Source organism: Topomyia yanbarensis, chromosome 2 (genome assembly GCF_030247195.1).
Source record: "Topomyia yanbarensis strain Yona2022 chromosome 2, ASM3024719v1, whole genome shotgun sequence".
Taxonomy (NCBI): Eukaryota; Metazoa; Arthropoda; class Insecta; order Diptera; family Culicidae; genus Topomyia; species Topomyia yanbarensis.
This window is the reverse complement of record NC_080671.1, coordinates 52,417,429-52,431,811: the sequence shown is the minus strand read 5'-3', so window position 1 is coordinate 52,431,811 and position 14,383 is coordinate 52,417,429. Positions and strand designations below refer to the sequence as shown.

General features: G+C 38.3%; 1 protein-coding gene across 1 annotated transcript in view; it reads left to right on the top strand.

The window, feature by feature from the left end:
• The first annotated feature begins 1,797 nt into the window (after nt 1-1,797).
• LOC131684952 (uncharacterized) overlaps nt 1,798-14,383 on the top strand; it is a 160,816-nt gene continuing 148,230 nt past the window's right edge. Inside the window, exon 1 of the mRNA XM_058968247.1 lies at nt 1,798-2,826. The gene's annotated coding sequence lies outside the window, so the exon portion shown is untranslated. The remainder of the gene's footprint in view (nt 2,827-14,383) is intronic.

Below are 14,383 nucleotides of genomic sequence, written 5' to 3'. Positions count from 1 at the left end.
GTGAACAATTCCCTCAGTAGATTAAATTCTGGATAGTTTCCATTGGGAGATTAAATCATTGAAAGATATATTTTGCATTGTCCAAAAACATATGAATTCCGATATAAAACCTTCAAATGTTCACATATAATATTTGCTTAATCTAGGTAATCTTATCAAGTTCCAACGGTTTTGCAAGCTCGCTGAAAGTCAATAGAATTTCTTATTCTTGGTTTGTATTGAAATCAATAGGTTTTCGCACACACTTTACATTTTGTCTTTTACCACAGTTTCAAGGATCTAGGAATTTGTAACTTATTTAAATTAATAATAATTATAATAGCCTTTCTTGTAACAGATAACATATTATTAGGATTTTTAGTGTCTATTGTCTTAGTTTTGGAACTGTTTTCTTTAAGAACTATTCATAATTACATTCAGTTTCCAGTGACTATCTCAAGTTACCAGATTTCCATAGTAATAGGTGATGTTACAACTGTCGTTGGCACAGTGGGGTATATTCGGCTTTTCAGTCAATAAATAATATCGAACACTACTTTTTTATATATATAATTTATTTTTTATAACGGTCGAAACATCTGGACATTATAAAAAAGTAGTGTTCGATATTATTTATTGACTGAAAAGCCGAATATACCCCCCAGATTTCTATATTTATGCATTAATGTTTAAGCATCCCGAAGTAAAATCCTAGCTACGGGCCTGTTATGATTACAATTTACATCAGGTTTACTTAAAAAAATAAATATACTCTGACGGTCATTTAAGTGCACGGTTAATTTTGGATTGTTCAAGTGCCCAAATTTGAATGGTCAATGTGGGATTTTGTCACAGCAAATTCTTAACATGAATTCGGTATGTACGTTATCCATAGGCAAACGATTTTAGTAGAGTCAGAATATTGGAATCAACAATCTAACGTTTCTGTGTACTTTAGAGCACATTTGCGACTAAGCTGCAAATGTTAAAGTGGTACATTGATTTTAGAGATAATTTTACGATTTCCGGGCCAAACCGTGAAGCAATTCCATGCAATCGACAATTGCTTAAATGTATTGATGGAAGTTATGGTTTATTTGCAAAAGAACTTCATTGGTATATATCAAATTGATAAATATTCTGGTTTTATGCTTCAACACTTAATGGTAATTTATATTCATATATGTATAGTTTATGTAACGTCAAGTAGCAATCAGATTTGTATACATCATTTGTATTTATGTGACGGTTGCTGCACTCTCATGTTCCTACTTCCAATTCAAGCTCCCGGAATATTATGTGTGTCACAAGCTAAACCAGCCTTTGAAAGCATCAGGCACCTCACAAATTCCCTTAAATCCCATTCATAAAGCTAAAGTTCAAACATAAACCCCCGCCATCTCTTCGCCGTTGGATGCCATTCGATCAGTTCTATGATTTGAAGCATGGTTGAATACTCTCCTCCTGAACCATATCAGCAAGCAGCCATCGGTTGAAAGGTAGTGAGAACTACTCAGAGAACTGCCAAAAATAATATTTCTCACGATGAAACGTTCCACATTTATTGAATGGGCTGGTTTATCGCAACCAGCATTACAGTGCCCCATCAAACTTCAAAACAGACCCAATTTGGAGCACCGCTCTCTCGCAAGGGAGTAAATTGAGACCAGATTTCCCCTGATCCATTCCCGGAATATTAATGGTATGTACTCCCCATTTTCACGAGAGGATTCGTGAGAAAAATCGCTCTCGGCTGCTACCGAAGCATCCTAAGGCAGTTTTTTGGAAAATTTTCCTCGCTCTGTAACACTTGGCACGTTGAGCGGAACGGGTGTCCCACTTGTCGTTCGGAAGCTTTTGTGTGTTCTTGTGGATTATCTTCGGGGTAAAAGATTTTCAAAACTAGGCAAACCATAGAGAAAGAAGAAGAAGTAGGTGAAAGTCGTGTTTCTGCTGTGGATTGGCAAAAAGGAGATCAATGGTATGAGTTTCGTTTCATGCAATGGGGGAGAGGCCTCTGTCAGGAAAAACTAGGTCCCCCTGGGAAGACCTAGTGCTGCTGCTGCTTTTGCTACTACTGGGGCAATGATGTAGTGAACGTGCATAACATGAAAAATATTCTTGTGTTTACTTTCACCTGTGAAACAGACGAGATAAAGCGTAACAGTGGATTGAAAGGTTAATCCTTTTTAATATTAATGCGATCAGAATTCAACGTGTTCTGAAAGATAGTCGAACAAGATTGTGTACGAAAATTGCGTTTGAGTAAAGCAACATAATCTCTGGAAAGCGAAAAGGTAACCACTTTCAATGTGAGTGTGGATTTGGCATACCTACCCAGAAGAACAGGTACCTAACTGTGTGGTACAGTCGAAGGGGGGTCGGCATACGTCTTAGTAGCAACTCTGGGTCGGTTTTGGATATTTCACCAGTTTTTCCTGTTCGCATCAGACGCACGAACACAGCTGTAGAGGAGCTCTCGCTCCCTGAGATTCAACCGTTACTACGTCAGAGTAGGCAGCGAGAGCCACAATTTGGTGGAGAGCAACAGCACGCCAAGTAGTGACGTTTTGTGCTAATGTTATGTATTTCATGTATAGAACGTCACATCTAGAACTGTGCTGAGTTGAAACGTGAAGTGAATTTTTCACGATTTTCCAACCCCATCAGCCGTCGGCGTATGGCTAGTGAGTGAGCAAGTGAGTGTGCGTATTTGGAATTTCACACAAAGGGGGAAGTAGAACAAACGGAACAAAGAGTGTTGATTAACCGGGAGGCGATTGAGCAGTGGAGCGACGCAAACGTTGGTGGGTGAACAATTTTCGCAAAAGGGAAAATGGTGCCAAGGTAAGCTTGCAGTTTAACAAATGATTACAGGAATGTTCGAAATTGAACTGGAAGTTAGCGCATATGGTTCACGGAATGAGATAGTATGGCACCGTTTTGGTATATTTAATGACCGATGGGATATACTATTGTCGTTTTTCATTGAAAAACACCGGGGCAGTGGATTGCACTGGTTTTAGACTTTCTAGCAGAAGTGGGAATGAAACACGTCTAGTGGCCTACTCTTCTGCTAGAAAATGCAACACCAGTGCAATCCACCGCCCCGGGGGTTTTCAATGAAAAATCACATATGTATACTAACGCTATTAATCTATAAAACAATGGATATGTTTAATACACTTAATACTGTTATGTGAGAAATAGCGTAGATATCTCAAAAACAATTGCTTAAAGAGAGTTTCGTATCAGGCTTAAGCACAAAATAGTATCTTAGTCGAATTCCTAGAGAAAATTGAAGCAATGTTATTTTGAGATTATGCCTATGATTATTCTACTTTTAAAATTATCCCCAGCAGTGTCGTCTCAAGACAACTCGAAGCCCCTGGGCACTATTAAATGTAGGGCCCCTATAGTTAAACACATGTAAACAGTTTAACGTCGTTTTTCATTGAAAAACACCGGAGCAGTGGATTGCACTGGTTTTAGACCTTCTAGCAGAAGTGGGAATGAAACACGTCTAGTGGCCTACTCTTCTGCTAGAAAATGCAACACCAGTGCAATCCACCGCCCCGGGGATTTTCAATGTAAAACCCCATAAGAGTAACATGTGATGAATATGATTAACCGTCACATCACAGACTTGAAATCAGTATATCATATTTTACTTCAAGGGTTCCAAAATAAGATATTTTGTAATGACAATTGAAAAAATTAGGAAACAATTAAAGACTAGAAATTTGCGTTGCGTTTCTCTTAATGGCATCTGTATAGTTGAATGCGCAGTTAACGGTATACTGACAGAATAAACCTCAGTAACTTGAATGCCGTATACTACGTCCACACTACAAGTTGAAACGTGTTTTAGCACTATCTTGATGACATTTTTATTGCTGCTAATTATTACAACGTGTTTTAACTCTGTAGTGTAAACAGAGTATTAGTTTGATTGCCTTGTTTGTTGATGAAGAGTTTATTGACCAAGAAAGAGGGACAATTAAGTAGATCAGATTTACCGTAAATCCACCATTCGAACTTTTTTTTCAGGCCAGCAAAGCATTCTTCGTACTTCATTATGCGTTTCAGGTTGTTTTCGTAAACAGTGCGCTCGGCTATGCATAACAGCGTAAATTTTACACCATCTATTATATATGCTGTCATATGTCAATAGATGCCAATTTACATTGATAGATGGGCGAACATTACTAGTTTAAGAGTCTATCATGCAAGTATAACACTTTTTTAAAACAATGAATGCGTACGAGGTACGAGAACAATTTTTAATTGCCTGTTTCGATTTTTATTGGTTCAGACTATCATCAGATTTTTTGGGTTTTGTTCTCTTAATGCTATCGACGCAAAATTACATCACAACTTCTTCTCCGAATGACGCAGAATATCAAATGTTGTTGAAATAGAGCTTAACGTGTATTGTTCATATTCTGTACATTTGTCGAAATTGGTAGCATTGAAAACTTGACTAAAATTTGTAATTCGATCCGTGTCCCGAAAATGTGGCATGATTTTAAACGACTATAACTGCCGATTGTTGATGGATTTGCAGCACCAGTCGATTCCGAAAAGTCTATCTTAAATATTGATTGCAACTTTATTGTGGTATTTCAACTCCTATGATCGTATATTTGTCCAATTTTCTAGTGGATTTCCTATCTTTATGGGACTGATTAGCGATCAGAGCCAGTATACTTTACTAAAATTCGAAAAAAGGTGAGAAAACAGACAATTTGTCGCTTACGTTTTGTTAATTGTTGTTTATAATTCGAACACCAGTCGATTCAGACAATTGCCAGTAAAAAATGGTTATCTCATACTGGTACTCATTCTGGTAATTCCATGCTGTATATTGACCAATACTGACGCCGGCCTGGCCCAAACGTACATCGCAATAATAAAAAGAAGGATTGTTAGTCTGACACTTACTTTTGCTAGAGGCCGTACATTCTACTATGTACTCCACAAGTGTCATGGGAGATTAGTAAAGAGAGAGGCTCGAAATCGTGCTAGAATTCGCACGCGAGATTTTAGGCGTCTCTGGGCACACGGCCACCAGGAGAATCAATAGGTGCTTACAATACGTTTTAGAAATATCGTAATGACAAATAACGAAACAATTTCTAAACTGATATTTATCCAAATATTATTTGTAAACAAGCAAACGGAAAAAGGAACAAAAAGAAGAAAAAAGAGTAGAAAACAAACTGGGGTACAACTGAAAACTATCGATTTCTTTGACTACAAGAATATGACAAAAATTTGAGCGCAAAATTAACTGAACTGAAAACCTTACTTTATTAATTCCAAACTACGATTCCATGGCTGGTTATGTTTAACATAATGAAGGAAATGTCTATTACATATTCAGTATGATTTATACATACATAACGGAAGCTCCCGAGCGCTCTGACGCAGTCGCACTATCAGCCAACGACCAGCTCATGAGGTTTTTCATTGAAAAACCCCGGGGCGGTGGATTGCACTGGTGTTGCATTTTCTAGCAGAAGCGCAGGCCACTAGACGTGTTTCATTCCCACTTCTGCTAGAAAGTGCAAAACCAGTGCAATCCACTGCCCCGGTGTTTTTCAATGAAAAACGACATCAGTCATCCCGGCCTTGCGTTCGGAGGTCGTGAGGGGGTCTTCCGAACTCCCTTCTCAGGCGAGTATTTTGCTTTACATGACAGTTCACTTTCTGAAAATCACTCGGCTTCTAGCGTGCCATCGAGTACAGTACGTTCGAGCAATCCGTCGTTTCTTCAACAAAGCATATTGTGCCTTGCAGGATAATCGCTCGATATGCGATTATATGAAAGCTCAATTGAGATAGGCGCGTGACAGCCGCCTATATAAATGTATAGGCAGCTTTTTCCTTGAAGCTTTCGAAAAGCACACAGCTGGCAGAAAAATAAAGCTCCACTGAAATCTGCTTGCGGAGCAACTGCGGCTATATTTGATGCGCCTTTCAGACGCCCGCAATGTGAGATTTTATTATAAGCGCGACAATAACAGCCATGCCATCATCGAGACTACATCTACAAACTCACGCTGCGCAGTCATCACCTGGACGCCCGTTATACAGTACACAGAAAAAAATATTTTGTGATTTTAAGTTTATTTTCATGCACATATTTGGAGCATGAATATAAGTGTAAAATTAAGTTCCACCACAAATACACACGACTTGTCGTGCTTTCTTCAACGAATTTTATTATTATTTTACACGTGAATTGAAAAGTACAGTTTCTTTAAACGGAAAATCAATGCACTTCAATGTATATTTACTCGAATACTGCTGTAAAATGAATGACATGTAATATTACATGAATGAATTTTACATGTCATAAATAAAAGTGTAAAATTGTATGCTGTTTGATGCTTTAATTGATTTTAACGTAATTTTCAATCAAATTTTTGATTCAATTGTTGTATTTTTACATTCGAATTGATTTATGTCGCTTAAATTTCATGATTTTTTTATGTGTAATACGGAAGCCACTAAGCGCACAGTGGCCGGAGACCGGACAAAACTTATGTTTCAAATATTAATATTTTTTTTCCTAGGTTGCTTATGTATTGAATGACATGTTCTCCAAATTTTGTGACAACCGAATGAGAATAAGATTTTTAATAGCAGTTTAAACATCGTTGTGTCAGACAATTCTGATGAAATTCAGTTTTGAAATCACAGTATCTATCTTCACTTCAAAAGCATGTTGCTCTTTCAATTTTAATCCGATTTAAGTACAACTAGTTTCGTTTTAAAGGGCATTTAAAGAACTTTGATCATCATTTTAACATGTTCGCCAAATTTGATTCGAACTATGAAATATTATTACTAATATATCTTAAGTGAGTTGATAGATAATTTTTTTTTCACAAATGTATTCTGTACAATCAGGTGAAATAGTTCGGAACGGTTGTTATACATTCTATGGGAAATTTTCTCTACTTATCGAATTTCAAGGTATCGTTTTGCCCCTTTTTGCACGGAGGGGTTTAAAATCTACATTTTTTAATGTTTACTGACATGGAGGAGCATGGTGATTAGTGCAATATAACAACTGAGTAAAACGTAAACAAACACTTTTTTGTTAAGATTGAAAGTAGTTTTACCCATTTATTATGTTTTTTATATCTAGTTTTAGTTATATCTAATCAGTAAAAAAAAAGATTTTTCATAAAAATGGTATTATGCTAATTAGAAAGGATCGATAACATGGGAAAATTTATCTCATCTTTTATAACTTTTGACATTTAAAATGAGCTCAGCACCCCAAAATTACCTTAACATGTAATTTTCAGCCAGATTGGGTAACATTTTTGTTTTTGTCCGACTTTTGTTCGAAGACCGGCCACTGTGGAGCGCTCCGACGCAGTCGCGCTACCAGCCAACGACCAGCTCAGTCGTTCCGACCCTGCGTTCAGATGTCGTGAGGGGGTCTTTCGAACTCCATCCTCAGGCGAGTATGTTGCTTTAAATAATAGTCCGCTCCCTGAAAACCTTTTGGTTCATAGCACACCGTCGCAGACAGCACATGATTTCCTGTCCGTCTACTACCAGAACGTTCACAGAATGAGAACTAAAACGCAGGCCTTCTTGCTTGCCCTCACTTCCTGCTACTACGATATTATCGTTCTCACCGAAACCAGGCTACGTGATGATGTATTAAAGGCTGAGCTCTCGACGAACTACGCAATCTACCGATGCGATCGCAACTCTTCCACCAGTCATCTAAGCCGCGGAGGTGGTGTTCTTATAGCGAGAAAGAAGCATCTAACTGGGACTGTACTAATAATGCACGGATGTGAATGTTTGGAGCAAGTTGTCGTACGCGTTTCAATGCTAGGTCGATCGTTATATATTTGCTGCATTTATCTAAGGCCGAACAGCGATCCTGACTTGTACAACGTGCACTCCTCAGCAGTCCAAAGCATCCTGGACAAATGTAACAGGCGCGACAATGTACTTGTTGTAGGTCATCTTCGGTGGACTTTTGAAGACGATTATAATTGCTAACTTCCCGAAAATTCAACATCGGAACAAGAGACGGCCATAACAGAAACGTTGGTCGCTGGTGGCTTGTATCAAATCTACTCTTTTAGCAACGTGAATGGACGGACCCCCGATTTAGCTTTCGTTAATGTTCGTGTTCGAACTGATTGAGCCTCCGACATCTATACTGAAGGTAGACCCTCACCATAAACCTTTCGTTTTAAGATTTGATGTGCGTTCTGATGATGGTGAAGCTTTTGATACAATTAACGACGACTTCAACTTTGACTTTACTCGATGTAACTTCGATTAAGCCTTAACAACCATTATTGCACTCATTTAGCGTGAAGTGCTGGTCAGAAAAGACTTTGATCAGGCAGTTGCGGCGTTCAATTATGCCATATATGAGACTCTTCGCCGTAATGTTCCTAAAAAACGTCACAGCAGAAAAGCAGATTATAAGTTTCCGTGGTGGAATGCCGAGCTTGGTCGCCTACGCAACGTACTCTGGAAACAACAAAAGCGATACTTACAACATAGGACCCACGACAACAAAACTGTTCTTCGTCAAATTGAACTGCAGTATGAAACAGCCCGGAACAGTGCATTTGGTGAATATCTGAACCAAGGAGCTTTTATTCTCAGGTGATACGATCCTCGAAATCGCCGATCAGCCATGTTGGCGCTAGAAACGACAGCTAACAACATTGTTTACTACATCCCCATGCATGTTTGCTTGGATTTCAGTATGTAAACAACGTTGTTCGCTGTCATTTTTCTTCCCCGCAGCTTGCTGTACGCTTACCTCACTCCTCACCTAGTTACTGCCAAAGACGAATCACCTTAGAACTCTAGACACCTTGATCTGAACCAAGTTCAACGCGGCCTTCGAAATAATCCCTCGATATTCTGGATGTTTATAAATAGCAAACGATGCACCAACGGTATGAACGGTATGCAGATCAACGTTGATAAATGTAAAGTGATAAGTTTCGGACGCTCGGAAAATATAAGGCGTGGCGAATATACTCTTCAAGCCTGTGTCATCGCGCGGGTGGATTCTATCCGTGACTTGGGATTGTTATTCGACAGAAAACTTCGTTTCATCGACCACATCACTGCAATAACGGCGAAGGCTTTTGTAACATTGGGTTTTCTAAAACGGAAAACAATCGATTTTCTGGATTTCTACGCACTGAAATCTTTATACTACGCACTAGTCCGCCTACGCCTTCTTTGGAGCCGTGTGAAGACGAGAATTTGGCATTTATCGACCTGGGACCCTAACCATAATTCAATTTTGAGTTCCTAGTAAGAGTAGGAAAAGGTGGTATAGGTGGTGTTATAATAATTAGCATAGAAGCTATGCAAATCTCTCATCATCTGATGAATATTACGGGGATATGCGCACAACATTGCTTAACGCGAGCATCTTTGCTGTCAGATAAAATTGTGTGTTTAAAGAACAATCAATACGTTTATATATAGAATTATCATTTCATCGCGAAACGTCTATTGTTTGAATGTGTATCTACATGGAATACTGCTATCGTCACAAAACGATTTTTCGTTCCGTGTTGGATCGAGTACATAACGTTTGGCCTAGCCACAGGCGAAATACTGTCTCTCATTAATCCGTCGACAAACCGGTGCCAATAACCGCGTTTTCATCTTTTTCAAGTTTTTAATTTGCGTTTCTAAAGTCGCGTATATTCGGTAAAATTTGAGTGATCCGATGCTCAGAAAGTCCTTGTAAGACTTTTGTGCGTATAATTCTGTTCAGTCTTTGCCCACCGCGGGGTGGGAAACCGTCCACGGTTGTTCGTGCTGGGTATTCGTTTCATCTGACCTTTAATCGCAGTGTAGAGAATCAAGCTTATCAAAACGTTGTACGCTTCCACTGGAGGAAGTACTTGTTTTGATTTTATTGTTTCATGTATTTCGGACGCGTATTATATCGAGGGAGTTGAATTCTTCTAGAACCAGCTGATGTGCGATGTATATAGAAACAATATCAATAAGTTTTTGCCTTTGATTCGGACTTGACTAGCGACAATTTTAATACCTAGTACTGAGCAAAGGTTAATGATTGAAATAATAGCACATATTAATTCCCAAAATTTAATAATTAATTGTAATATTCGTAATTTTTGTTCTTGCAATACTGTGTACTATATGATTATGTTTAATTGTAGTGTAAAATCATTGTAATCAACTGTGAAAAATTTGAAAAGATGATGGGTTTTTACGCCCATTTGAGGATTGCTTCTGAAGTATATCCTGAAATGGGCTTTTCCCATTCTAGAAACATTTCATGTAGACCAACACAGGTCAGATGAAAAATAAGAATAAATAAATAAATAAAATGCTCCTTCTCGGTCCTGACGAATATTGTGAAAATTAAGGAAGATCTACGTCGGAAGTGTACAACGTTTTACATAATGCAAATGCATTGCGTAAAACCTAGGAAAATAATAGGATTTGTAACAACATCCATCAAGTGACACTCTCAGGACTTCACAAGGAAGCCTAATTTTTTTCCCGTGCAATTTATATGTGCGATATGTCGAAAGTTCATGCGGAGTCTGTCCACAGAAGTAAAACTATTCATAACTCTCTCCGCATTTTCCACACCGTGCCTTGTTTCTACAACGGATAACTATATGGTCCCATTGTTTGCAACGACGGCAGTTCATGCCCCGCGGCACAAAAAGGCGAACAGGTAAACCAGCTCCGTTAAAAAAACAGATCTGGCAAAAGACTAAACGCAATTGCTTGCATATCGCAATTTTCACTGACTAGAGCGAAAGGTTCTGGAAGGAGTGAAGCCCATATTTCGCAAATAAAGCCACTCTCGAAAACTAAACCAACAATCTGTACTTCCCGGGCGGGTACGTACACAAAATACTTCTTCGTACACGCCCGAGTGTTGTTTAGTTAGATCACGCGATATATTGATGATGCTAAATGGCTTATCTTTGGCCCGGAAGACATCCAGGGGTAGGTTGTATTAAATGGATATGGTTTGTATTGAAAAAGATTATTTTTGCCATCGTATTCAAAGCCCAATAAGCCTGAAAGGATGTTGGTCGTCGGAGGTGCCTTCCCATTAGTCCACACTATCATGCGGGCTTCAGTACCCACCAAAGAAGGTTCTATTCCAAGGAATGGAAAATTGCAACGAAATTTAAAAGAAAGGAGTAGTAATTGGGACTTGGCTATGCCAATGATCCATGTAGTATCATTAATCAATAATCGCTGAGCCGCCAGTCATACAGCCCGTTAACAAAGGGTGTTTTCTAAAGGGCCATCAGCTTATCAAGGTATTTGCATTTTCACTTACACACGCGATGTCTGAACTTTCGTCAGTGCGGATAGAAATCATTTCGATTCTTACCACTCGGGAAAAAAGTGTTCCGCCGGCCCTGATTCTGTTTTCTTGTCGAGAAAAAGAACTTTGAAATTGTGACAAAACAGGGTAAAATTCTTGTGACCCTTTAAGCTACATGATATAGAAGGCATAGGTATATCAGAACCACGAGAGAATTCATATTTTACACAATAGCTCATTGAATTATTTTTTTAGTGTAGACGCATGGTCGTTTTTAAATTTCGTTCATAATTTGGAGAAATTTGCAGTGAAGAGAGGTTAACGGTTCAAATCGAGTATTCATAACACTATAAATCTATTATAGAGTAATTCTTGAATCCATGCTGAATATTCATTATTATTACCATTTTGGAGGGATCTATTAGTATCAATCGCTCATGTGAAGATTTTTTTTATTGAATGAACGAATGTGGTATCAGGTCCTACGAACAAGCGATATTCTTAGTACATACATACTGTATAGCGCAGAGTCATTTTCAATCACAGATAACTCAACATATAGAGGTAGCGATAGATACGGAACTGTCACTGAATTTGTTTACTAATAATTCATTGCTTCTAATAGAAGAACCTATCCTAAAGTTCTACCATTTACATGTTTGTCTCACATTCATTATAATTACCGCCGTTACATGTGCTAAAACGTGCATATTTACTGGCTCACACCCTGTTGTTCTATATTATTGCTGGCATTCTCTGGTTCAGGGGAATCAACAGCTTCATCCAACCAGTTGATATAAGTAAGTATGTGGAAAATAACGCTGGCGCACACTTCCGAGTCAGCAATTTAAGGCGATCGTTTAAATGCAAATTCAAGCTGCCGCGTCATCTTGATTAAGACTAGCTGAAACATGTATTTTATACATTTTTTCCTGCTTTCTTTTCTCAAACAGCAGAAGGTCTCACCACAAGCAGGTACGCACCATAAGCTGCTAGCATTCGTGTATTGCGAGAATAATCGAGTGAACGATGCTAGGAACTATAGGAAACATGCTGTTATAGGTATTATAAAATATACGACATATACAAGGCAGAGGAAAGTAATTCAACAGTTTCTCTTGCCATGTTGGTTGAACCGAAACTTACTCATTCTGCTCATGTTTCGTTTACTATAATTAATGTGATGATTGAATAGAAGGGGGCATGTTCATACTGGTTTATTAGAGAAGACCACGCTCGCAGTCTGCGAAACTTGCCTGTGCCAATTTTATAGTCAATTGTACTTACACGACGTTAAATGCAGCAATACGAGGATGGGGCGAACGCTTGAAAGTTGCTTCTGTCCGGCAGAAGATTCATTCCAGAGTAGGAATCTAATCAGGATTTCATAATTCTGGGCTTGGATGGAATCTTTGCTCAATTTCTAATGCTGTGAGTCACACAACTAGTTACAGTAATGAGTGTGTTCTTTTAAATGTTCCAAATTGGATCGTCAAATATTTTTAACATGACACAAAAATGTCATCGAGAATGAATTGGACAGGAATATATAATGTTTCAAAGATTTTCTTCCATTTCCATTTCCATTTCCAGGAATATATGATAGCTCTATTTTTTTAAACAGTCGAAAATTATGCGCACATTTGTGATTGGTCTATAAATAAGTTTTTACCAACGTGTGTAAATTATTCGGCGCACTTAGCAGTTCTGGCGTGCTGTCAGAAACTCATTAGATGTGGTATTATTTTCAGCAGTGCACATTTTAAGTTTTACACTAAAGCTATTGGACTACCGGTTGAAGGCCCAAGCAGATGGCAGCGTCAGGCTCCATTTGAAACATTTCGGCAATGTCGGAACGACATCCTATCGTTCGAAACAAAAAATAACATACGGATGGACAAACTGTACGACCCTGACAGTGAAGCTGCGTCAATAACGGAGCTATTTGATTGCATTTTGAGTGTGTTGTTGTCTACGTTATGAGATTGATATTGCACATTTGGGCTTCTGATTCGTTAAGCATTGCTATGGAAGCGAACAGAACATCGTGTACGATTGCTAGTTGCTATAAATTTTGTATTATATTGATCATTGATATTATTCCCTACGGACAAAATGTTATTACCATGATGCTTTTTGTTAAAACTTCGAAAGACTAAAAATCTTCTTTTCTTTTCGGTCTTTGTGAAACAATTGTAAAGTCTACATTCAATCCACAGAGCCTTCTTTTATTCCCAATATCATCAGCTCTCTCTAAATGAACGAAAGGTCACTCCTTGCTTGTCTACAGCCCATGCAATTCCAACACGGCATTCACCAATTCTTCATTTAATTCCTTTCCAAAACAACAAGTACTCACCTACTTTAATTATCAGACGTTGTGGTTAACTAATCGAACGGTTATCGATTAATATACGTCCAACACCAGCACGATAATAAATTATTTCCAGTAGAACATGAAATCAAAAATAAAGAAGAACGACAATGGATTAAAACAAGGGAAATGAAGTGAAAATATCTAAACCTATCCGACAGAACCAGCCATGTCATCACCCGTACCCGACCGTTCTTTACTAATGAAGCATGAACCAATTTGCGAACGACCATGTCCCGGACCCAGTGTGTCTATTGATCCTTGCAGAAACACAGTTCACGCGAAGCGCAGAAGAAAACTGCTTTGCTGGCATGCTCTCTGTCAAGCCCCAACCCCAGCCTGCCGTTTGACTGTGTGATCTGTGGAGAGGACACTTCAGCTGAGCTTCAATGAATATCAGTGCAATATGGGTTACATATATAGGGAAAATGCACCTACTAAGGGAATCCTAAAAAGGTTTTAACCCACCTACTAGTGCGATGGGACATTTTTCATAACTCTCTCTTCGGATTTTATGTCTATTGGCAACATTTTCAACTTTAGTCTCTTTTAGTCTTTCTATAATAAATCGCACAGATTTTGCTAACATCTTCAAATGTCTTGAAATTTTTTTATAACATGTTTGAACAAATTTAATGGACACGTATTTTTGTAATTCACTACAATTTTTTTCGAAAATATCGACG